The sequence below is a fragment of the Musca domestica genome, unplaced genomic scaffold, assembly GCF_030504385.1.
Source record: "Musca domestica strain aabys unplaced genomic scaffold, Musca_domestica.polishedcontigs.V.1.1 38, whole genome shotgun sequence".
Taxonomy (NCBI): Eukaryota; Metazoa; Arthropoda; class Insecta; order Diptera; family Muscidae; genus Musca; species Musca domestica.
In genome coordinates this window covers 1,960,647-1,988,316 of record NW_026712324.1, presented here as the reverse complement: position 1 = coordinate 1,988,316, position 27,670 = coordinate 1,960,647, and the positions used below count along the sequence as shown (strand labels likewise).

At 36.9% G+C, this 27,670-nt stretch overlaps 1 protein-coding gene across 1 annotated transcript in view; it reads left to right on the top strand.

Moving 5' to 3' along the window:
• Positions 1–27,670, top strand: part of LOC101897345 (trichohyalin) — a 98,833-nt gene that overhangs the window by 59,641 nt on the left and 11,522 nt on the right. The window lies entirely within an intron of this gene.

Sequence of the window (27,670 nt, the reverse complement as noted above, 5' to 3'; positions counted from 1 at the left end):
CCAAAATAAAACTGTGGAGAGCCGTTATATTTCCGACAATATTTCAAAAAATCTATTCGATTTAATTAAAATCCAATTTTAATTAATGTCTATATCATGTCTTAGATCCTCATAATTCAGAGCAACAATCTAATCATCTAATCTAATCATTTTTAAGAAAAATAGGTTCCGAAGCAGCATTCAAAGAATGAGATTTTCCAGAATAATGCCCTGAAACTATCTAAAAATTTGCATTTTGGGAGAGGGCCTGGGTCTCCTGACTATGTCGGTACCTCATAACTCCAAATATGACCTAGAATATAACATTTTTCATTTTTAAGTTTAATCTGGAAATAATAAACGTGGAATTTCCGTTATTGTCATATGGGTCAATCTCCCAAATTAAAACTGTGGAGAGCCGTTATATTTCCCATAATTTTTACAAAAAATCTATTCGATTTAATTAAAATCCAATTTTAATTAATGTCTATATCATGTCTTAGATCCCCATAATTCAGAGCAACAATCTAAGCATTTTTTAGAAAAATATGTTCTGAAACAGCATTCTAAAACCCCCTCAATTAAAATCTCATTTAATATCATTCAGAATTCAATCTTCGTCACTATCAGTCACCCCAGACCGGCCTTAGGCCACAGAGATCATAAATATTCCAAAGTGTAATTAACACGAACATGAATGATACTGGAAGATAAGCATTTACAATTCCAGAACAAAACAAAAAAAAATGGTATTCAAAAAGAAATGTCTTCCCAATCACGCCATATTTCATTTAAAAATGTGTTAAGGCTTTCGTGTCGCCACAATTGTCCCCCTCCAACCATCCCATCTTGGAAACATTTCAATTTATGGTTTATCAATCATCAATCATTCTGCTAGTCCCTAGTTCAATTCTGGCATGAAGATGGCGTGCAAGGCCCAAACTATTTCTTCCAGGTGGAACGTGTTTCTGTTGTTCCCCAGAAATTTAATTTACTTCCTCTCCTTGCCCCTTGGCTCTGATCTCCATTCTTTGATCCCCACTCTCATAATTAGACATTATTGACTTGTCAAATTATAATTTGTTAACATTACATCGGGATCGCTTTACATGAACACAAAGAGAATGGAATAAGATTCTAAAACCCCAAAAGAGGAGAAAAAATGGGAATGAATGAAAAAACGATCGGAAAAAAATTCTCAATCGATTGTTTGTTTAGTTGATTAGGGTCCATTCATTCATGCACTCGGGCGGCCAAGACGAGTTGGTGATCTCGTTGATTGTTTTTTTTTTTTTTTTTTTTTTTTTTTGATGGCGCCAACTCCCCTCATCTCCTCACCGCCCTTAGAATATCAAGTTGTTTGTTGTCTATTTATCCAATTATCTATTGAAATTTTTTTTTCTTATTCTTACCTAAAAAAATCGCCTCGGTAGAAAAATCAATGTAACTTCCAACACTTTCATGGTTCATTAAGACAATACCCCTTCCCTTACCCTACTCTAGCCCTCTTTAAACAAGATATTCAACGGCTAAAGTGGAAATCAATTCACCTCCAACAACAATAACAACGGCTCACAACCTCAGGCCACAATAGCTGTTCTCCCGCCATTGTGGTTATTTATTAGCCCTTTAGGCTAGATACACGATATCGTCTATCTTTGGAATACAAGCAACGTTCTTCTTCTGCATGCCACTTTCATAGTCAAGGTGTGATTAGAATATGTTCTGAGATATGGAGTAGAGATATCGTTTTTTTAGAACATGTATGGACACACACACACACTCACTCAGTGGTTAAAGATAATTAACAAGGAACTAATGATGATGAGTAGGATGTCTTTTAAGAGGGGAGAGAGGATTGTACGACAAGAAGTTTTTCTCTGATTGCACAGTGAAAATAAGGGAATTTGAGAAATGGAGGATTTATCAAATGGAGGATTTTATAAAATATTTTACAAATTTTCTTTTCAAATTCAATGAAAAGTGGATTTTCTAAAAATATTTTGGATTTAAAAAAATAATCAAAAATCCGGTTGTCATGGATTTATTAAAAATAATTTTTATGGCTACAGAGGGTGTGCCTAATCGAAATAATGATTTTAGACCCTAGGTCTCGTTGGACCAAATCCCTTTCAGGGATTTGATTAGGGTTGTTCACCGGTCTATCTGTCTGGCTGGATTGCGTGCACGATAATTCCGATTTCGTCCAAACTTGGTATATCGTAATATTATAACCAAACTTCAATGGATATGGATCCACACTTTCTGGTACATAACCCCTCATAGCGGATTTCCACAAAAAGTTGAAATGTGTGTGAGGTACCAGATAAAGTCGGCCGAAGTATTCCATTTTTAAACTTCATCTGATACCGATAACAAGTAAAAAAACATTAAGTTCGGCCGGGCCAAACTTTTAATACCCTCCACCTTAGGGTAAAGAAAACATTACATGAAATGTGGCAAAAACCATTAAAATGCCGAATATCGGGAGGTGCCGTTATATGGGAGCTATACCAAATCGTGGACCTACATATGCAATGTTTCGCCAAAGGAGCTAGAACTCATTATGACCTAGAAATACCAATTTTCAGACAAATCCGTGAAAAAATGTGGCAAAAATCATCAAATTACCGAATATCGGGAGGTACCGTTATATGGGAACTATACCAAAACGTGGACCTATAATTTCAATGACTCGCCACTCGAACTAGGACCCATTATGACTTACTAATACCAATTTTTAGACAAATCCGTGAAAAAATGTGGCAAAAATAATCAAAATACCAAATATCGGGAGGTACCTTTATATGGGGGCTATACCAAAACGTAGACCTATACATGCCATGTTTTGCCACACCTACGGGGACCCGTTATGACCTACAAATACCAATTTTCAGAGAAATTTGTGAAAAAATGTGGCAAAAATAATCAAAATACCGAATATTGGGAGGTACCTTTATATGGGGGCTATACCAAAACGTAGACCTATACATGCCATGTTTTGCCACACGTACAGGGAACCGTTATGACCTACAAATACCAATTTTCAAACAAATCAGTGAAAAAATGTGGCATAAATCATCAAAATACCGAATATCGGGAGGTACCGTTATATGGAAACTATACCAGAACGTAGACCGATATATCTCATTTCCAATACCAACCATCCTAGATACAACACAAATTGCTCTGCTAAATTTTGGCGCTCTACGTCAAATAATGTGGGCTGTATCGTGATTTCAACAGACAGACAGACATCGTTAAAACGACTTAGAATTTTATGCTGATTATGAATATATATACTTTATGGGGTCTACGACGAATATTTAAGGACGTTACGAACGGAATGCCAAAGTTAATATACCCTCCTTTCCAAGGTGGAGGGTATAAAAATATGAGAAGTGCGCCTTCTAAGAACACCATTAAGCGTTTATACGAAAAATTTTCGACTGGTTATGGCCTCTTCGGATTAGAAAGAGCCTTAGTCGACCAAGGCGATCGGCCGAGAATATCGCTGCCGTACGAGCCAGTGTTGAGAGGTCCCCAAGAACATCCCAAAAACGCCGTTCTCAGCAGTTGGGCATGGCTCGGTCCACTTTACAACGGATTATTCGCATTGATTTGCATTTGTTCCCGTAAAAAATTCAAATGACGCGAAGAAAGTTGCCTGCGGACAAGCCTCGTCGATTGGAATGGGCCCAAAGGTCCGTCGAATATGGGCAACCTTGTATAAGCATTTGGTTATTGAAAATTTTTGACCCGTTGTAGGGAAGGTAACAGAAGGAGTGGACCGATATCTACCATCATTGCACCATATCTTATATTAACGGAAATATTGCGAAATATGCCATTTAAAGATAATCGGATGCTTGTTTCGCATTTACGAGAAATTAGGCTTTTTTTAATATTGACTCCTTTGTGGGGGTGGTACCAGAAGAAGTGAACCGGTATATCCCATCTTCACAAGAGATCTTGTCGAAGTAGAAATAATGGGATGTATGAAATTTGAAGAGAATCGGATGCTCATTTCGCAGTTTATGAGAATTTTGGTTATTCAAAATGTTGACCCCCTGTGTGGGGGAGGTACCAGAAGGAATGGTCCGAACTCTACCATCTTTATAACAGATATTATGTTGATAGAAATATTGAGATGTGCCAAGTCTAAAGGGAATCGGATATTAATTTCGCCTTTATCCGATTATAGACCCTTTGAGGGGGAGGTACCACAAGGAGTGGACCGATATATTACACCTTCACACCAGACCTTGGGTTAATAAAAATATTGTGATGTAATTTGTAGAGAATCGGACTCTTACATCACATTGTATAAAAGTTATAATTATTCAAAATTTTGACGCTTTGTGGGGAAGGTACTGGACCGATACTGTCCACCTGGCCTAGCTCCGCTACAAATATTAGGCTTCGCAAGGTTGGAGAAAAATCGGATTATCCTTTCTCTTTCTGTGCACTATTTTTTTTTTTTTTTTGAAAATTTCGACCTTTTGTGGGCGGACGTACCAAAAGGAGTGGATAGATATTTGTCCATCTCCAGACTCGATCTAAGTTTTATAATAATATTACGATGTAACAAGTTTGAAATAAATCGCATACTCCCTTCGAGTGTTATGGTGCCCAGAAGTCAGCCTGAAAGACAGAGAGATGAACAGACGGACATCTCTAGATCGACTCCAAATATCCTGAAACGGATTTTGTCCAAAGAGACGTATTGTCTAAAACCGTTATTTCGATGAGGCATGTTTTGGCCATATCGAATGATATATACCCTCGGTAACCATATGGCTGAGGGTATAAAAAAGTCTGACCCATTGTGGGGGAGGTTCTTTCTGGTACCTCCCCACCTTGGTCGATATTGATAATCTTCAAATCACATCTCGTATTGGAATAAATATTAGGATGTGTGAAGGTTGGAAACGATCGAATGCTTATTTCTCATTTCATGAGCGTTTTGGTTACTCAAAATAGTCACCCCTTTTGTGAGGGAGGTACTAGAAGGAGTGGTCCGTTGTGTCCATTCTTCATACCACATCTTGTGTGATTAGAAATTTAATTGGGCTCTAATTTTACATTTTCTAAGAGTTATAATTATTCAAAATTTCGACCCTTTGTGAGGGTGGTACTTGATGGTGTGGGCCTATACTGTCCATATTCGCAACTGACCTAACACTGATTTAAATATTGAGATTTCCCAAATTTGCTCTAAATTTAATGATTCTTTCTTAGTCATGAAAACTTTGAACTTATTTGGGGGAGGGGGAGGGAGGTGGAGATGTACCTGAAGGTGTGGACCGATATTTCCCATCTCCGAACTCGATGTAATTTTGATAATAACATTACGATGTACAAAGTTTGCACCAAATTGTATACTTGCTTCGAGAGTTCTCGTGCGCTCCAACCAGCCAGACAGACGGGCGGACGTATGGAATAGATAGGCTTCAAATGTCCTGAAACGGATTTGGTCCAAAGAGATCTAGGGTAAAAAAACCCGTTGTTTTTAACCTCCATGATTACAACTCGGAAGTATCTGTGATTTTCTTGTGAATGTTCAGGTTTGTGGCCTTGAGGGTTCTTCTAAAATTATTTTAAAAAATATTCCTTGAAGTCCATGTTTGTGGCTACGGCGAGTCTTTAAAAATATTTCTTATAAACCCACATTTGTTGCTTTGCGAGATCTGCCAAAAATATTCTTTAAAATCCGCGTTTTTGGGTCTAAGGGAAAATATTTAAAAAAAAAACATTTAGGTTTGCAGATTTGAGGATCTAAAATATTTTTTTATAAAACGGCTGAGGTTATTAAAAAATATTCTTAAATAATCCTTTTTGTGACTCTGAGGGTCTTTAACAATATGCTTAATAAATCCCGTATGTGTCTTTGAGAGGTCTTCAAAAAAAAAATCCTCTACGTATTTCTATTCTTTTTTTTTTTTTTTTGCAAATAATATTTTTTTCCAATTTTTTGGCTCTTAGGGTCGCCACAAAAATAAGTTATGAAAAATGCATAGAACATTCTTCAAAACATCCACAATTGTCCCACCAGAAGTTCCTCAAAAATATTCCGAAAAATCCACGTTTTTGGTTCCGGTGGCCAATAAAAAATATTTTTTCAAACAAATTTTAAAGTTCTGAATATTCTTCAAAAAGTATATGTTTTTCACTCAAATTTGTCGCTCAAAGTCTTTTCAATTTTTTTTAAACACACTCTTTTCACAAATTTCCCACAAAGAATATACATATACTGATTCCCAATATACACCACAGTCGTATTCTAACCTTTAAAAATTCCCAACTTGTGTTAACAAAATTCTAGCGAAAATAAAGAAACGCCAACATTTCCAACACTCATGCTATCGCCGGAATTAGTTGTTACCTTATCTTGCTGAATGTTGTTGTTAACTGTAGCAACAAATGACTGTTGGTTGGTTCGCTCGTTCGTTCGTTCGGAAGCCCATCTACTCTCCTTTCAAATTGTCAGCATGTATGTATGTATATTGTTGTCTTGTTTGTGGTTTGTGGGAACCACAGTCTATGCCAGAAAATTGTCTATGCATGGGCCCATCCTTGTGTGGGCTCCATACAGGGTGGGATCAAAAATAGCATTCTTCGCATAGGCCCCATACAGGGTGAGATAAAAAACAACGTCAACAAAGTCAAACGCCATAATTTTTACATTTTCTTATATTTTATTGAATGAAAGCAAAAAATTTCGGAAATAGCATCAAATTTTAGAAGAAGTTTAGATTTGTTTGAATTGGTCACCTTTGACACGAATTATTGCCTTCAAACGGCCAATGAAACCGTCAACGCCACTGCCCGAATATTGCTGTGCTGTATTTTGGTCCATATCCGGCGAAGAGCTTGCTTAATCGACACTTTGGTATTTTTTAGTGCCAACCTTGCTTTCTAAAATACTCCAGACACAATAGTCCAATGGATTGGTATCCGGAGATTTTTGTGGCCATTGTGTGCAGGAAATGAAGCGAGGAACCTCATTTTGTACTGAGTGCGATGGTGCTGAGTCCTCTTGGAATGTCCAAGGTCTGCGGCCAAAATGTTTGCATTTGCGTGCCCAAGACTTTAATACACACAGAATATTTTCGCGATAATATTCGACATTTATTCTGATGCCACGGTCGATTAATACGAGCGGAGAGCGACCATCGGCTGTTATGGCGGCCCACACTATCACCATGGCAGGTGCTTGAGTTCGGGTGGCCAACCGAAGGTGCACATTTTCAGCTGACCTCTTTGGCACGTAAACATGATAATTTTGTTTGTTTACAAACTGCTGGACAACGAATGTTTTCTCATCGGAGACGGAGAAAACCAAATTCGACAGTTCACCACTTTCGACCAAGCGAAGAAAGTCTTTAGCTCATTTGAGTCTATTTTCTTTCGTAAGTTCTTGCATTTTTTTGGAATTTTCAATGCTTTACCCCGAGCTCATTTTTCAATATTTGCCGGATGGAATATTGCGATATGATGGAATATTGCGATACTGCTGCGCGGTGACGATCGATCAAGTCGCTTCTTGACGTCGGGCTATGCTACTATGAGACACAAAAGATTTATTCACATTTAAATGTTGGAGTGCTCTATCGATAGCCACTTGTGGTTTTAAAGCCAAATATAAAGAAATTACACTATCACGCTTGAATTCCATCAGGAATATGTTTTTTTTTTTTTTGAAAATTTTAAACGCTTGTAAACAATATAATGAGCTGTCACTGGAATAATTTTAACAGCTTTCAGAGGAGTTGTTTTAAAATACAGCAGTCTGAAGTCGGTTGTAGTTTTTTCATCTCACCCTATACTGCATTATTCTTCCAGACTTTGGTTTAGACTAACTTTATGAACTTTTCCTTCTCCGGTGATATCAAAATATCTCTAGAATCTGATTTGCGAAGTATACTAAATACGCATTCCATATATTTTCTTTCAAAAGCTCCACCTACATGTGTTAATGAAAACGATATATTTCTAGGGGTCATGAATAATTAATTAATAATTTTAATATTCATTTGTAGATGGCATAAATCGTCATCGGTATGATACTGTAGATAAAACGTGTCAGATATGATCATAAATGGGCAACATAATCAAAGAGAAGTTCTTGGGGAGTGCATGAATCAATGCAAAAAGTGGACAGGAGAGCCACATTTTGTCAGCCAGACTTTTGATTGACAAATGTAAAGTGTTTTTCTTTCAGATGTTATAAAATCTGATTTTCCATAAATAAAACATAATGTCCCCCAATGTTCATAACATCTCTGAAAAGCTCCACCTATAGCTGATCATTAAAAACTATAATTTAAAGATCAAAGCTTTTGAAATGTTGGGATATTTGCTAAGTCAACAGATTGCTATACTCATCTACAGATGGCGTTATTTGTTATCGGTTTAAAGTTGTTCTGCGAAAGTTTAAGATTTTATTTGAAAATCGATGTCAAATTTGACATATCCTGTTTTCTTATCGCAGGCTTATGCTTTCACAATTTCATGGATTATTTGTTTATATAAAAAAAAAATTATGACACCCCCACATTTGGAAACTCCATCTTCAGGAAAATTTTGAAGCCCAGAAAGTTTTTTCATCAATATTTTGGGAGATTGCGCGAGGTAAGACCCAGTCCTGCCCATGTTTCCTTAACGCAAAATTTTGCTTTCATAAATTTCAAGGGAATTTAAATCAAGACATTCACTTTTAGCAGCTCCACCTACATGGGTGACTTTGGGAAATTGTGAGATCTCCTTTTCCCTCCTGTCTGTGTTTTAAGCACAGGTTTTTCTGCATATTGAATATTGAACCGCTTATTATTTTTTTATATCTACACAACATCTTTAAGGAGCGCCACCTATAAAAAAAATTTGAAGTGCGGAGATAGTTTCTCACTTAGTTTACTATACAGAAATACAGATGTCTGCCGGTTTGAACGTATCCAGAGAAAGTTTCTCATGTATATTTTTGGAAAATTGTGTAAATTTGGACTTCTCTTTTATATTATTTCCTAATGCAGGCTTTTTGTTTCACAATTTTTTTGGATTTTTTTGGAGGACGTGACATTTTTCCCAAAAACCTATGTAATGTTATAATTAATCTTCCTCAAGCTATCCATTTTTAAAGCTCTACCTGTATATGAATATTTAACCACTGTTTTAAATCTCGCAACTTATTAATGAAGCTCCACCTATATAGATGTGAAGTTTTGGGATGGGATGGATGTCGTTACTTGTTACCGGTTTAAACCTATCCAGAAAATTTTCACATGACTTATTTTGGAAAATTGAAATAAGAAACATATACTTTTATAAGATTTCTTAATGCAAGCTTTTGGTTTCAAAAATATTCTGTATTTTTGGAGGACATGGCAATATTGTCCAAAAAATATATAATATTATTATTAAAGAATCTTTCTCAAAACATCCATATTAGAAGCTACACCTACATGTGAATGATGATCTATTGAATTATCACAGGCCATCGCCTAGGTGACCACATCACAGAGTTGTGAAATTTTGATGTCTTCTCACACGATTGTATTGATATTTCAAAAGATGGAGTTACTTGTCACCGATTTACATGTGGAGAGACAGAGCCTCTTACGTAGGAGAATTATGAGAAATTAGTACCCGACTGCTATATTTTAGTTCTCTTAGATACATGTGAATATTGAAGCATTCAATTTTCAGGCTAATATAGTATATAGCTCGAAAGTATTGGAGTCTTTGCTAAAGTACTGAGAAATTTATCGACAGATGGCGCTGCAAAGAAAAGGGAACGTTACATTAATGTAGAAAATTATATTATTCAAGTTTGTTTTTTATTCGACCTTGTCCAAACTAATTTAAATGAATAAGATTTTTTTGAGCTGTAAGTCTGATTTTTCCTTTATTAAAATCCGATGTTTTGCAATGGATTACATTGCATTCATCTAAAGATGGCGCTAATTGTCATTATTCCATGACAGAAAAAGAGGGGCTCTGATGAACACTTTAGGAAAATTATGAGATATTACAGCCCGGCTGATATGTTTCTCCCAAATCATGCGATTAAAAGACCATTATTTAATATTATTTAGTAGCCGGCTTATATATTTCCTTGCGAGCAGAGGTTCGCCTAAAGATGGCGCTAATTGTCATCATTTCATGGCAAAAATAGGGAGACTCTGATGAATACTTTAGATGAATTATGTGATATTAGAACCCGGCTGATATTTTTCTCCCAAATCACGCATTTAAAAGTCCACATTCACCTAAAGATGGCGTCTCTTGTTATCATTCCCCTTTGATTCGATTCTGAAAAATTTCTAGAAATAAGAACCCAACTTGTATATTTATTTCTTTAAGGCCTTTGCTTTTAATAATTTTGTCGAATTTTCTAAAAGCATGTGTTTCTTCCATATCATGTAAAAATAAAGGCATATCCACTCAAAGATGGCGCTACTAAAGTGAAAGATAGGTAGTGAAAAATTGTGAGAAATTCTCCCAATTCTCTTGCGATCATCAATACATGATAAAAGTTAAATGTTCAACTTTTTGTGAATGGCATTGGCGAGAAATCATTTCGTAGGTGGTCATAAAATACATTGGAGGGACTCTGATGAAGACTGTAGGACACCGATGAGAAATTAGAATCCTACTGATATGTTTCTCCTAAGTCATGCAACTAAAATCCCATATTCACCTAAAGATGGCGCTCCTTGTCATCATTCCACTTGATTCGACTCTGTTGAACACTGTAGAAATTTTTTGAAGACGCCAATTGATATGTTTTTTTCTCATATTAACCTAAAGATGGCGCTATTTAGAAAGAACGGAAATAGGCAGTAAAATTCTGAAATTGTGAGAAATTCTCCCAATTCTCTTGCGATCACAAATCCATGATAAAACTTAAATGTTCAACATTTTAAAAATGGTATTGACGGGAAATTATTTCCCAGATGGTCATAAAATATACAATTCAATTAAAGTAAACCACCATCGCTTCGGGATTGAAATGTTTCAATTTAAACAGCCGGAGATCACCTGTTATGTGAAACCCGTTAGAGAAAACCAAAGACGTTGACGATGAAGACAACTCATTTGAATTATTTTATTCCAAGAATCATGGTCTTTATCATTCAAATGGCTGAAGATTTTCCTTGGAAAAGCAACGAGAATCTTATGCGACGACGTTTCATGTTTTACCACCACCAGTGGTGGAGACAAATAAATTAAGAGCAGTCTTGGTCTGGTTGTGAATGGTTTTTCCCTTTCTGTGGAGATTTTCCTGCAGCCTTAGTTTGAGTGGTGGAAAATTACAGTTATAACAATTTCATGGAAACTAATTAAACGAAAGAAATGATATGATCCCCTAGTTGTGTGTTTTTTGTGGAGGCACCTGTTTGACATGGCCTTTCCTTTTTTTCTCCCTCCACTCTATTTTTTGTTTTCTTTACTGGGTCAATAAACTGTTCTTTTGTACTCCAAATTTAGGGAATCTCCTTTGGCCAATCTTTGGTTTCGTTTCATGAGATTTTTTTTCTTTTTTTGGTGGGTTGTTGGTGGCGAGCCAATTAAATGGTTTTTTCAACTCATTTTGTCTTGATTCTAATCTGATTAGAAGGAGGCACCAAAAAGCAACCAGTCAAAATACAATTTCTAATTATCCCAAGAAAAACTCCAGATTTCATTAAAAGGAGATCAACGAGAGGATCATTTTTTTTTTTTGGTTTGGTTTCTGGGCTCTTACCCACAAAACCAGAGTAATTGCCACTTGGATCGTTTGTCTGGATCATAGCTCAAAAAAATCTTGTAATAAAGTGAAAGGTGGTGCCTGGGATGGCTTCTCTGGGCCTCTGGGAGAAGCTTTAAGGATGCCAGCATACATTGTTGCTGTCATCAACTTTGGCGATTATATTTTTTCCTCCTGTTTTTTTGTTTCATGAGTCAGGGTATGTTTCCAAAAAAAAAAAAAAAAGTTTTCTGTTTTCTTTGCCCCCTTTTATTGGCCGCTTGACAGTTGCCAGTCTAGCTGTCAGTTGCTGGTACTTTTTTTTAACAAAACTTAGACTCTAAGTAGCTACTATTAGCTGGAGCATGGGCATAAACACATACACCTATCTGCAAAAGAATTGAGAAAACTAGGCAACATGTTCGGGTGAAAGCCATTCACGCAAGGTTTTTTCTTTGCTGTTATTTATTTTTGGGGTTTTCATTCGTCAACTAAACACTTTTAAATGAGGTTGACTTAGAGAGCATTTAAACAATGTTTTCGGAACATAAAGAAAAAACCTACTGATCTCCAATGAGAAAACCGCTATCTAAAGTTCTATGAGAAGACCAGCACCTGGTCTTTTATGAGAAGACCCGCACCTGGTCTTTTATGAGAAGAACTGCACCTGGTATCTATGAGAAGACCAGCACCTGGTCGTCTATGAGAAGACCAGCACCTGGTCTTCCATGAGAAGACCTTCTGCTCTTCTCTGAGAAGACCTTCTGCTCTTCTCTGAGAAGACCTTCTGCTCTTCTCTGAGAAGACCTTCTGCTCTTCTCTGAGAAGACCTTCTGCTCTTCTCTGAGAAGACCTACAGCTCTTCCCGGAGAAGACCTACAGCTATTCCCGGAGAAGACCTACAGCTCTTCCCGGAGAAGACCTACAGCTCTTCCCGGAGAAGACCTACAGCTCTTCCCGGAGAAGACCTACAGCTCTTCCCGGAGAAGACCTACAGCTCTTCCCGGAGAAGACCTTCTGCTCTTCTCTGAGAAGACCTTCTGCTCTTCTCTGAGAAGACCTTCTGCTCTTCTCTGAGAAGACCTTCTGCTCTTCTCTGAGAAGACCTTCTGCTCTTCTCTGAGAAGACCTTCTGCTCTTCTCTGAGAAGACCTACAGCTCTTCTACGAGAAGACCTTCAGCTCTTCTAGGAGAAGACCTTCAGCTCTTCCCGGAGAAGACCTACAGCTCTTCCCGGAGAAGACCTACAGCTCTTCCCGGAGAAGACCTTCAGCTCTTCTACGAGAAGACCTTCAGCTCTTCTACGAGAAGACCTTCAGCTCTTCTACGAGAAGACCAATTGCTCTTCTAGGAGAAGACCTTCAGTTCTTCTAGGAGAAGACCTACAGCTCTTCTACGAGAAGACCTACAGCTCTTCTAGGAGAAGACCTCCAGCTCTTCTACGAGAAGACCAATTGCTCTTCTAGGAGAAGACCTTCAGTTCTTCTAGGAGAAGACCTTCAGTTCTTCTACGAGAAGACCTACAGCTCTTCTACGAGAAGACCTACAGCTCTTCCAGGAGAAGACCTTCAGCTTTTCCAGGAGAAGACCTTCAGCTCTTCCAGGAGAAGACCTTCAGCTCTTCCAGGAGAAGACCTTCAGCTCTTCCAGGAGAAGACCTTCAGCTCTTCCAGGAGAAGACCTTCAGTTCTTCTAGGAGAAGACCTACAGCTCGTCTACGAGAAGACCTACAGCTCTTCCAGGAGAATACCTCCAGCTCTTCTAGGAGAAGACCTCCAGCTCTTCTGTGAGAAGACCTCCAGCTCTTCTGTGAGAAGACCTACAGCTCTTCTGTGAGAAGACCTACAACTCTTCTGTGAGAAGACCTACAGCTCTTCTGTGAGAAGACCTCCAGCTCTTCTAGGAGAAGACCTCCAGCTCTTCTAGGAGAAGACCTCCAGCTCTTCTAGGAGAACCCCTACTACGCTTCTAGTCCACGTAAAAATATCTTAAAAAACTCCACATTTTCTATCAATCTTTTCTTTATTAGTCCATAATTAAATTCTACCTCACAATTGACTAGGCAAACTTGGCGTAAAGAAAATCAGAAACGCCTATCCGCTTTAGAAAGTGAATTTCCCACAGACCATCTTAATGCACCTAATCCATCACAATGTCAGATTCGTAACTTGAAATATTTTCAACAACAATTCTTCTATACGACCGACCGACCGACCCACCGATCGTGTGAAGCCGGAACAGGAAATTTACAATGGCTGGTGCAAAAATGAATTTCCCTTTTTTGTGCTGCACTTCTATTGGCCAAATAAGTCGAATAAATTGCAATGTTCACACCTGTTATGGTCTGATATTTCAAAACAAAAAAAAAAAAAAAAACGACAAGAAAAAAATTTGAAATTTTGCACGCAGCTTCTTAAAAGACGAGCCATGGCAGTGGTGGCATTAGAGCAGAAGGTACCACCATTGCAGAAGCTGCAGTCACTTGTCATTGCAACCAAAGTGGCATTTTTATTTTGTGCATTTCTAAGCAGCTATTTCTTTTCGTTTTACTCATCCGAGACCATATTTGGTAGTTTGCAATGCAAACGAGAAAAAAAAAGAGAAGAGAAGACGACAAAAAAACAATCAAAAAGAAAACCTGAGAAGAAAAACTTGTTGCAAAAAAAAAGACCGACCAAGAAACAAACATGACGATCAGCATCATCGTGGTGATGATGATGACTACACCTAGCCTGGGTTGCCTCAAGTTTGGTCACCAACCAACCCAACTAGAAGTAGGAAGTCAGTCAGTTCTTCTTCGGCACCAAGCACGGCATTCAGCAACAACTAATACGGATGTAGGTCAACTCATAAAGAAAACGCCAAAAGGAAAACCAACTGCAGCAGCAACACCAGCAACAATGCAATACAAACTAAGGAAAAACAACTGCAGCAACAACTTGACATTAAAGAAAATTCCTCATCTCAGACTCAATGACTATGGTGGCGAACCTATTACTATCATTATTATTACCAGGCACACTTGATGGCGTGTATGAGTACAAAAAAAAAACAAGTTAAAAAGCACTAAGTTCGGCCGAACCGAACTTTTAATACCCTCCACCATTTGCAACGAATTTGGAAATTTTCAAAAAATAAAATCCTTAAAAAATTCTGTTAAAATTTTAAAAATACCGAATATAGCCGTCATATTGGGGTCTATACGACGTGGACATACATAGGCATTGTTTGTCATAAGCCATTACCATATTCAAATTGGAAACTTGAAATAAACGGTAAATAATGTAACTAAAATCATCAAAATATCGTATATAAGGAGGTGCCGTTATAAGGAGGTGCCGTTATAAGGAGGTGCCGTTAAATTGGAGCTGTGCAAAGACCTGGACCAGCATAGACAGTTTTCTGTCACAGGCTGTAGCATCCATTACGAACTTCAAATACCACATTTCAAACAATTTCGGTGGTTATTGTACCTAAAATCGTCAAAATACCGAATATGGGGAGGTACTGATATATGGGGCCTATACGAAGACCTGGACCCGCACAGAAAATTTTCTGTCACAGACTGTAGTTCCTATAACGAACTTCAAATACCAAATTTGAAACAATTCCCGTGAATAATGTCGTTAAAATCATCAAAATACCGAATATAGGGAGGTACCGTTATATGGGGGCTATATGAAAACGTGGACCTACATGGCCCATTTACGAACTTAACCTGCCTACTGGAAAAATAAGCATGTGTGCAAAATTTTAGCCATCTATCTCAAATCATTCGAAAGATAGCGTGATTACAACAGACAGACAGACGGACAGACAGACGGACATCGCTAAATCGTCTTAGAATTTTACGCTGATCAAGAATATATATACTTTGTTGGGTCTGACATGAGTATTTCGAAGAGTTACAAACGGAATGACAAAGTTAATATACCCTCCATAGTATGGTGGAGGGTATAAAAAAATAGGATTAATAATAATAAAAGATTTTTTACCAGAGCCAACCGGTCAATGATCTTCAAAATCCGTTTCAGGACATTTGGATTTGGCTGTGCCTGAGCACGAAAACTCTCGCAGGAAGGCTGTATCGAAATATTATTATTATCAACTTCGGAGATGGAGAATATCGGCCAACTCCTTAGGGTAGCCCCTCCACAAAAGTTCGACATTTTCAAGAACAGAGCATCCGATTTTGTGCAAACTTTGCAAATCCCAACATTTTTACGAGTGTTAGGTCAGAAAAATATCAGTCCCCTCCATCAAGTTCCTCCCCCACAAAGGGTCAACATTTTGAATAATAACTCCTAGAATGAAATATGAGTTCGATTGTCTTTAAATTTCGCACATCTTAATATTTCTACCAACACAACATCTGGTATGAAGGTGGGATAGATCTAACCTCTCATACCTCCCCCACACAGAGGGACAACATTTTGTATAACCAAAACGATCATGAAATAACCCTCCGATTCTCTTAAAACTTCTCACATTCAAATACAAGACCTGGTGGAATGTTAGCATATAGCGGACCACTCTTTCAGGTCCTTCCGCCCGAAAATGATCAATATTATAACTTGCGAATCAATTTAGTGATTATCTTTAAACTAAGAGAAGGTCAACTGATTATCTCTATTAAAGGATCTTTTATAGATTACCAGACGTCTTCTCATAGGCGACCAGAAGGTGATCCCATGGGGAACCAGAAAGTCCTTTTAAGGAGACCGACATTTCTTGCAATAGAAGGTCTTCTCATCGAGGCTAGAATGTCTTCTCATACAGAAGGACTTCTCATAGAAGATCAAGAAGTCTTCTCATCGGAGAACGGAATGTTTTCTCATAGAAAACCAGTTGATTCTCTCAACGGGAACATAGAACATCAGTCGGAGGTCAATTAAAGAAAGACGGGTTGGTCTTCTCGAAGAAGACTGGTGCTTATCCTAGTAGCAGATGCATTCTTCATCCCTGAGAAGGCTAGTATTGGTCTCCAAGAAAAGAGGAGTTGGTTTTCTCATAGTGATGCAAGAGAACAAAGAGAAGATCGACTGGTTCTTAGCAAGAAGACTTTTAGATTGTATTTTATAGATAACAAGATGTCTTCTCATAGGTTCCCAACAGGGACCAGAAGGACTTCTCATTGAGACTAGAAATGATTATCATCGAAGAACGGAATACTTTCTCAAAGAAGACCAGTTGATTCTCTAAAAGGAGGGAAGTTGTAGGTATTCTCAAAGAAGATCAGTTGGTCCTCTCATAGAACATCAGTCGGAGGTCATCTAAAGAAAGGCAGGTTGGTCCTCTCAAAGAAGACTAGTGCTTCTAATATTAGCAGACCCATCCTTCGTTAAGGAGAAAGCTACGATAGGTCTATAAGGAGATGATTTTCTGATAGTGAACAAAGAGACGATCTTTTCTACAAGAAGTCCAAGCATTTGGACAAAGAGACTATTAAAGGGTCTTTTATAGATTGCCATATGTCTTCTCACAGAAGGCCAGGAGGTCTTTCCATCGGGAAGCAGAAGGTATTTTTATTGGAGACCAGAATGTCTTACCATACAAAGTTTTCTCATCGAGACTAGAATGTCTTCTCATCCGGTGACTGAAGGCCTTCTCATCGGAGACCAACAAGTCTTCTCATCGGAGAACGGAATGTTTTCCCAAAGATGACCAGTTGGTACTCGCATTGAACATCAATTGGATGCATCCTTTATCACAGAAAAGGCTCTTGGTATTGGTTTATAAGAAGGTAGGATTTGATTTTCTCATAGTGATCTAACTGGACTTCTAGCAGAACACCAGTGGCTTAACTCTAGTTTAGTAAAAACTCTCGGATTTCTTTTAAATTCTTTTTTTCTAGAGGCATGTATTTGCGCCCTGCTTCCGGGAAAGTATTTTATTCTTGGTGGACGGAGCCGGATACCCGGGTATCTGACCCGAAAGTCCAGATCCAAGGATTAGACCCGCGCCTATTAAACCGATATGGATTTAAGAAGGATAATAACACATATTGTAGCATTTTGGAAAGGATATAGTGTCAACTATAACCTGGCATAAATGTTGAGGACCCCCCAAAATGGGGTCTTTTTCGGTATTTGGAGGGTTTAAATACGGGTCTGAAAAAAAAACAGCAACTCCGGAACCGTTAAAAATAACGATCATCATGTGACCACTTTTTAGATAGGTATTTTCATTAGCTTTCAATATCTATATTGTCCATATCTGTTTAGTATGTCCGGGTCTAACCCAGACCTTGGACCCGGACAAATATCCGAGAATCCTGACCCGTACCTAAAGAAAAAAATACTTTCCCAGAATCAGGTTAAAAAAAACCTATCTCGAGAAAAAATCGATAATTTTTACTAAACTAGAGTCGTTCTTTCCCTGATTTCGGGAAAGATCGGGGTATAAAAATAGCAGCCTCTGGAAAAAAATTCAAAAAAAAGGGAGTTTTTACTAAACTAGAGTTGTTCCCAGTGGGCCCTTTTATGTATGTACTTTAGATAGAAAAGTTCATTTGGGACTTATGGGGTATTCTGGTATTCTAGAAACCAGTTGCCCTCCTCATGGAATACCATTTGGTCCATAGTTTGACTTTCTATCTTACATCCATTTGGGCGCCAAAAGATCTTCGAAATGATGTTCCATAAATAACACCTTCTAAACAGTGAAAATTTTCCGAGTTCTTGATAATCGAAAGAAAAAAGAAAGTTGTTCGCAGCATAGTCGGTCATTCCATAGGGCCATAATTATAGCAAAAAATTATGGCAAAAATTTTACTTTTTTTCCGCTGCTCCATTTAAGCCCAACTTAACTCTAATTATGTTACAAATGTTCGAGACAATTACATACATACATACAAGATGTGGTGTGTCTTAATGATTTGTAATTTGTACTTCTACACCTGGACCAGTGAGTGGGTCATTAAGATGTCTGGAGAAAAAATCGCTGTAAATCTAAGTACACACATCGCATCTCATCAATGGGCAGACACATGAAAAGGAATGAGCAAAAAACAAGGGGTACAAAATCAAATGAAATGAAACAGCAAAACTGTAGCACATTTACCGCCAGCCGACCCATAGACCGCTAGACCAATCGACATACATACACACATGTAAACACACACACAGGTGTGTGTGTGTCTGTGAATTAAGTAAAAGTCTAACAGCTACCGTGGCATAACTTTCCATGGCATTTTCGTCGCTACTTCACTTCTGGTGGGTCATATGGCATACTTTTCCCCATTGCCGTCTGTCGGACGGCCTGTAAATTTTTCCTCAACTCACTGAGTCAGTCAGTCAGTCACTCAGTCAGCGAGTGAGTGAATGATTCGCATTTCCACATTTATTAATGTATTCATTAGTTTTCTTATTGTTGTTGCACTCAGTTTTCCTAGCATGGTTTTTTATTCATAATTTTTTTTTACACTTAATTTTTTGTTTCACTTTCGTTGCATATCTCACCGCAACAACATTTTCTGCATAATTTCTTCGTTATAGGAAAAGAAAGAAACAAAGAAAGAAAGAAAAAAAAAAACTACATAAATAAATCTTGTTTTTTATTATTTTGAACTTCACGCTATTAATAGTATTAAAATAAGGCGAGAAAAACAAGTAAGAAAATACCATTAACTTTAGCATTAGAAGACCAGTGATGCTCTAATAGGTGAGGCAGAAGGTCTACTTAAAGAAAACCCCTCTGTCTTCTTTCCTCCTTCTTGGTGTTCTTAGAGGAAACGATTTTTTTTATAACAAAAGAGAAATTGGTATTCAACAGAAAGAGCTGCTGATCATAGAAGTGCTGAAGGTCTTCCCACAGAAGAATAAAAGGATTTCTTATTGAGGACCAGGAGTTTTTTTTATAGAGAGCCAGAAGCTTTACTTATAGAAAAGCAAATGGATTTCTCATAGAAAACCCCACGACATTCTTGACTTCTCAGTTGATACTCTTTAAAGAAGGCCCTAAGTTTTTCTTGTAGAAGACAAAATTGTATTTCTTGAAAATATTTTTTCCACCTTTTCCCCTTAACTAAAAAAAAACGAAAATCTTATACCACTCAACAGAACAACCTGTTGTTTGCCTTCCGCTGGAAAGTTATGATTTGTTGAGGAAATCCAAGTTCAGCAAAAAAAAACAAGAAACAAAACAAACCAGAACGAAATCTAGATTTTATTGTTCTTGTTGTCGTCTTCATTGGTTTTTTCTTTATTTTCAATGTCTTGTCATTCTTGTTTATATTTTCTCACATTGTGTTTGTTGTTATTGTTGTCTACTTGACTTGCCTTTTGTTGAGTAAGGTTATGGGTCATGGGAATGAACCGGGCGAAGACAATGTCTCTCGCCAACCATTTATGGTGTCGTTTTATAGAAAGTTTATCACTTTCATTAAGGCGAATAATTTGGTTTTTATTGCCTGCGATATGGTGGCCAGAGTGTGGGGAGGAGTAAAAGGGATATGGGAGTGAGAAGTGTGATAAAAGGCAGCAGTCTATGTTATAATTATAATAGATAAAAAGGAGTGTAACAGACATTAATAGAAGCTACCAATAGATTCTCTGAGACTGTTAATGTATTAAAGGGCCTGTTAATTTATTAAGAGAGGCTGTTAATGTATCAACAGATGTTGTTAATATATAAGAGAGGCTGCTATATATAACCAGAGGCTGTAAATTTATTAACAGAAGCCTCAAATAGATCAACAGAGGCTGTAAAAGCATCAAATATGCTCTTACTGTATCCACAGAGGCTGTTAATATATTAACAGATCCTGTTAATACATTAACATATACTGTTAACATATTAACAGGCTCTGTTATCTGTATCTGTTAATGTATTAACAGGCTCTGTTAATGCATTAACAGGCTCTGTTAATATATTAACAGGCTCTGTTAATATATTAACAGGCTCTGTTAATATATTAACAGGCTCTGTTAATATATTAACAGCCTCTGTTAATATATTAACAGCCTCTGTTAATATATTAACAGCCTCTGTTAATATATTAACAGTCTATGTTAATATATTAACAGCCTATGTTAATATATTAACAGCCTATGTTAATACATTAACAGGCTCTGTTAATATATTAACAGTTTCTGTTAATATATTAACATGCTCTGTTAATAACTTAATAGGCTCTATTAATAACTTAATAGGTTCTGTTAAGAACTTAATAGGCTCTGTTACTACATTAACAGGGTATGTTAATACATACAATAACAGAGGCTATTAATATATTAACAGAGGTTGTTAATATATTAACGGAGCCTGCTAATGTATTAACAGAGGGCGCTAACATATTAACAGATGCTGTTAATATATTAACAGAGGCTGTTAACATACTAACAGAGGCTATTAACATATTAACAGAGGCTGTGAACATATTAACAGATGCTGTTAATGTATTAACAGAGGCTATAAACATATTAACAGATGTTGTTAACATATTAACGAGGCTGTTAACTTATTAACAGAGGCTGTTAACATATTAACAGAGGCTTTTAACATATTAACAGATGCTGTTAATATATTAACAGAGGCTGTTAACATATTAACAGATGCTAATAATATATTAACAGATGCTGTTAACATATTAACAGATGCTGTTAATATATTAACAGTGGCTGTTAACATATTAACAGATGCTGTTAATATATTAACAATGGCTGTAAATATATTAACAGAGGCTGTTAACATATTAACAGTTGCTGTTAATATATTAACAGAGGCAGTTAACATATTAACAGATGCTGTTAACAAATTAACAGATGCTGTTAACATATTAACAGATGCTGTTAATATATTAACAGTGGCTGTTAATTTATTAACAGAGGCTGTTAATGTATTAACGGAGACCGTTAATGTATTAATAGAGACCGTTAACATATTAACAGAGACCGTTAATGTATTAACAGAGACCTTTAATGCATAACAGAGGCTGTTAATGTATTAACAGATGCTGTCAATGTATTAACAGAGGCAGTTAATATATTAGCAGAAGATGTCAATATTTTAACAGAGACTGTTAATATATTAACAGATGCTGTTAATACACATTAACAGATGCTGTTAATATATTAGCAGATGCTGTTTATATATATTAACAGATGCTGTTAATATATTAACAGAGGCTGTTAACATATTAAGATGCTGTTAATATATACTGTTAATATAGATTAACAGAGGCTGTTAAGATATTAACAGATGCTGTTAATGTATTAACAGAAGCAGTTAATGTATTAACAGAGGATCTTAATATATTAACAGAGGCTGTTAATATATTAACATATGCTGTTAATATATTAACAGAGATAGTTTTTAACATTTTTTATCCTGACCGTCCTATGTTATCCATCAACATTATCATTGATTCTCTAAATGCGTTTTAAATTATCCGCCAATGCATCCAACACCTGTTAAGTTATTCAAAACCCTTTTAGACATTTAAAACTTCTGCTCAAGTATTTTCTAGCTCTGTTAAGCATTTACAGACTCTGTTATGACATTTGCAGTCTCCGTGAAGGGATAGAAAAACTCTGTTAGGCACACTTTTCAGTATTTTTTAACTCTGTTTAGACACCTTCAGACTCTGTTAAAATTTTAAAATTCTGTTTAAAAATTTTCCAGCTCTGCTAAGGCATTTACACTATCTGTCGTATATCTACTGATTCTGTTTAGCATTTAAAACTTCTGGTTATGCGTTATTGAACTCTGTTGAGCATTTACAGTCTCTGTTATGATATCTAGAGGCTCCGTGGAGAAAGAAAAAATCGATGTTAGACATTTTCTGCATTTTTTTACTTAGTTAAAAAATTTCAGACTTTGTTAAGAATTTACAGATTGTGTTTAGAAATTTTTCAACACTTATGTATTCTCCAACACTGTTAAGCATTTACTGACTCTGTTATGACATTTACAGCCTCCGTGAAGTAATAAAAAAACTCTGTTAGGCACTAAAGACTATTATTCAGTATTTTTTAACTCTCTTAAGACATTTACAGAATCTGCTAAAAATTTTAAAATTCTGTTAAAAATTTTCCAGCTCTGTTAAGCATTTACGCTATCTGTTGTATATCTACTGATTTTGTTAAGCACTTAAAACTTCTGGTTATGCGTTTTTGAACTCTGTTAAGCATTTACAGTCTCTGTTATGATATCTAGAAGCTCCGTGGAGAAAGAAAAAATCGATGTTAGACATTTAAGGCTACATTTCTGCATTTTTTTACTTAGTTAAAAAATTTCAGACTTTATTAAGAATTTACAGATTGTGTTTAAACATTTTTCAACACTTATGTATTCTCCTACACTGTTAAGCATTTACTGACTCTGTTATGACATTTGCAGCCTCCGTGAAGTGATAAAAAAACTCTGTTAGGCACTAAAGACTATTTTTCAGTGTTTTTTAACTCTCTTAAGACATTTACAGACTCTGTTAAACATTTAAAAATTCTGTTTAAAAAATTTCCAGCTCTGTTAAGGCATTTACACTATCTGTTGTTTATCTACTGATTCTGTTAGGCACTTAAAACTTCTGGTTATGCGTTATTGAACTCTGTTAAGCATTTACAGCCTCTGTTATGATATCTAGAGGCTCCGTGGAGAAAGAAAAAATCATTTAAGGCTACATTTCTGCAGTTTTTTACACAGTTAAAAAATTTCAGACTCTGTTAAGAATTTACAGATTAGAAATTGTTTAACACTGTTAAACATTTGCCGTATATGTTACCTATGATTTGATTCTGTTGAGAATGTAATACCCCGTGCTAGACAGTTACAGCTACTGTTAAGCCACTTTCTTACTATGTTAACATATTTACACGCTCTGTTAAGATATTTGCAGGATTTGTTTAGAAATTATCCAACTCTGTAAAGCATTTAAAGCCTATGTTATCTGTATATCAAGCATGTAAAACCTCTGTTAGACATTTTCGGCTTCTGTTGAACCACATTTTGATTATGTTAACACATTTCCAGGCTCTGTCATTTCATTCATAGCCTTTGTATTGGATTTAAACAACTTTTTTTCTCTTGCCACTTCTTTTTTTTAAATTCAAGTCCCCCCTCCCCGTTTTTGTCACATGAGTGAGAGAAAATTTGCAATCCAAATCTAGGTTAATTCCATTGTATGATGTCATCATGTGATTGATGATTTTCCATATACAAAATACCCAGTTCCAATAACTTAAAGAGAGATGGGGGGACGATGGAGAGGCCATTTTGTCAGTGGTTCAATGGCAACGACAAACAAGATCAATCAATCAGTAAGTCAGTCAATTTAGCGCCATAAAAGGAAACTAGTTTTTATACCAGAAATATGTTACTCTTTTAAGGCGATGACGAAGAAAAATCGAAAGAGAAGCAAAGAGCTGCACAAAACAAAAACCTCGCTGAGAAAAATGCGTAAATTTAGGTAGTTTTTTCTGCATCCGAATGCCATTGCCAATGATGCTGCAGCAGCCATGTCTGTTGTCAATATCAATTCCGATTCTGGGCAGCCCGATGATATGTGTTTAGTTAAATTTGTTCCATTTGTTTTGTCCTGGCCAAGGCATTTAACGAATTCAATTGCATGTGACAGTGATAAGGAGCATGCAAAAAATGGCAGAAGAGGCTGGAGGGGAAGGATGCCAAACTGGTTTCAAAAGGCTATGTCCATTTGTGCACGTGAGCACTTGTCTCTACCAGAGAGGGGGGGATGGGGATGTGGCAATGACTGTTTTGGCTGCTTAAATAAAGAAATTGAGAAACGTTGCAAGAATCTACAAATGTGCAGCACGTACACACGTACATATGTGCCGTCTGCCGCTTTGAGAAACGGCACTTCACTGTCTGAGCAGGCCACAAAGTTAGCGGATGAAAGAAAGCCAATGACTTCCTTCTTAGCCATGTTGGTTCGTTCGATGCTTGCCATGGCATGTGAGCATGGTTGGCTATGATGACGATGCAGCAGCAGCAGCACCACCACAACTCTCATCTCATCAACGTGATTAGACAGACAATGAATGCATTGGATGCTGTGGCCACGATGAGGCTGCAGCTTCGCATCAGCTAAAACGTCTGTAAAACGGTAGATATTGGCGTCTGGTGGTTTGGGACATGTCCGCATGCATGTCTGTCGGTTCCTATGCTATTTGTAGAAGTTGGGAAAAGCTATGCATGAAAATGCAACGGGAACTATGGCCACGACGATGAAGAAGAAGAAGAAGAAGAACTGCCACGACAATGCCATCATGGCATGCCAAACGGTCGGAGAATTTCCTAATGTCAGGCCAGGCAAACTGACAATGTGTTGGAAAAATCCCCAATGCAAACAGGTTGAGTGGCAAGTTGGCAGTGCTGTAGCTACTAGCTGGCTGGCTGCCTGGCTTCCCAGATGCTGCTTGGTGCAGTTGTTGGTGGTGGTGTATGGTGGCATGGTTGCAACTTGCCACACCAGCTCGCTGCTTTGTGGTATTGGTAAGGCAGTAGTGTATCATGACCGATCATGTTATTGATGAAGCAGCCTCTGACTGGCTCTCTACATATAGAAACCTGCCTTATGGTTTCCATGGAATGTGCAACACCCTTTTCTCTTCTGGAGCTTGCCATGTTGTTGTTATGCTGTCTTGGCAGTTTTGAGATGCATGTGTTGAGCGCAAAAAAGTGTGTCATCCCAGGTTTGCTGGTTAAGGCGAAAACCCCCAACAACGGCAGCAACAACAACAACAATAGTTGCAACACAAAAAGAAAAAAAAATGCTGTGTATTGCATTTTTCTTTTCTTTTGTGCGAGTGTGTGTGTGTGTTTGTATTTCTATAAAAAAACAGGTGTGGATATGGGAAAAATTGGAAATTATTTACAACATGCTAAAGAGATATTTTGAGCATCTTTAAGCTATGAAATGCTGAAAATTCACAAATTTAATTGAAATATTTCAAGGCTGGAAATGGACCAGATAGGGTGATATAATAACAGAGGCAGTAAAATTATTAAAAGATGCTTTTATATGTTAAGAGTAGATGTTACATGTTAACAGAGTCCGTTAATATGTGAACCCAGACTGTTAATATGTTAACAGAGTCCGGTAATATGTTAACAGTGGCTATTAATATGATAACAGTGGCTGTTAATATGTTAACAGTGGCTGGTAATGTTAACAGTGGATGTTAATATGTTAAAAGTGGTTGTTAATATTAACAGTGGCTGTAAATATGTTAACAGTGAATGTAAATATATTAACATTGGCTGTTAATACATTTACAGCGGCTGTTAATACATTAACAGTGGCTGTTAATATGTTAACAGTGGCTGTTAATATATTAACAATGGCTGCTAATATATTGACAGCGGCTGTTAATATGTTAACAGTGGCTGTTACTATGTTAACAGTGGCTGTTAATATGTTAACAGTGTCTGTTAATATGTTAACAGTGGCTGTTAATATGTTAACAGTGTCTGTTAATATGTTAACAGTGTCTGTTAATATGTTAACAGTGGCTGTTAATATGTTAACAGTGTCTGTTAATATGTTAACAGTGGCTGTTAATATGTTAACAGTGTCTGTTAATATGTTAACAGTGGCTGTTAATATGTTAACAGTGTCTGTTAATATGTTAACAGTGGCTGTTAATATGTTAACAATGTCTGTTATTATGTTAACCGTGTCCGTTAATATGTTAACAGTGGCTGTTATTATGTTAACAGTGGCTGTTAATATGTTAACAGTGGTTGTTAATATGTTAACAGTGGCTGTTAATATGTTAACAGTGTCTGTTAATATGTTAACAGTGTCTGTTAATATGTTAACAATGTCTGTTTATATGTTAACAGTGGCTGTTAATATGTTAACAGTGGCTATTAATATGTTAACAGTGACTGTTAATATGCTAACAGTGGTTGTTAATATGTTAACAGTGTCTGTTAATATGTTAACAGTGGCTGTTAATATGTTAACAGTGGTTGTTAATATTTTAACAGTGGCTGTTAACATGTTAACAGTGGCTGTTAATATGTTAACAGTGGCTGTTGATATGTTAACAGTGGCTGGCAATGTTAACAGTGGCTGTTAATTTTAACAGTGGATGTTAACAGGCGATGTAAATATATTAACAGTGGCTGTTGAGATGTTAACAATGGCTGTAAATATGTTAACAGGGGATGTAAATATATTAACAGTGGCTGAACAGCCTCTGTTATTATGTTAACATAATTGAGACTGTTAATACCTTAAAATATAATGTTAATACATTAGCAGATGTTGTTAATGTGTTAACAGAGGCTCTTCATACATTAACAGTGGCAGTTATTACATTAACAGAGGCTGCTAATGCATTGACATAGGATGTTAATATATTAACAGAGGCTGTTAATGCATTAACAGTGGCTGTTCTCATTAAAAGATCTGAAGGTCTTCTCCATAGAAGAGCTGGAAATCTTCTCCTGAGAAGAGCCTGAGATCTTCTCCTGAGAGGAGCTGGAGATCTTCTCCTGAGAAGAGCTGGAGATCTTCTCCTGAGAAGAGCTGGAGATCTTCTCCTGAGAAGAGCTGGAGAACTTCTCCTGAGAAGAGCTGGAGAACTTCTCCTGAGAAGAGCTGGAGATCTTCTCCTGAGAAGAGCTGGACATCTTCTCCTTAGAAGAGCTGAAGGTCTTCTCCATAGAAGAGCTGAGGGTTTTCTCCTTTGAAAAGATGAAGGTCTTCTCCTTTAAAGAGCTGAAGGTTTTTTCCTTTGAAAAGATGAAGATCTTCTCCTTAGAGGAGCTGAAGATCTTCCCCTTAGAAGAGCTGAAGATTTTCTCCTTAGAAGAACTGAATATCTTCTCCTTAGAGAAGATCTTCTCCTTGGAAGAGCTGAAGATCTTCTCCTTAGAAGAGCTGAAGATCTTCTCCTTAGAAGAGCTGAAGATCTTCTCCTTAGAAGAGCTGAAGATCTTCTCCTTAGAAGAGCTTAAGATCTTCTCCTTAGAAGAGCTGAAGATCTTCTCCTT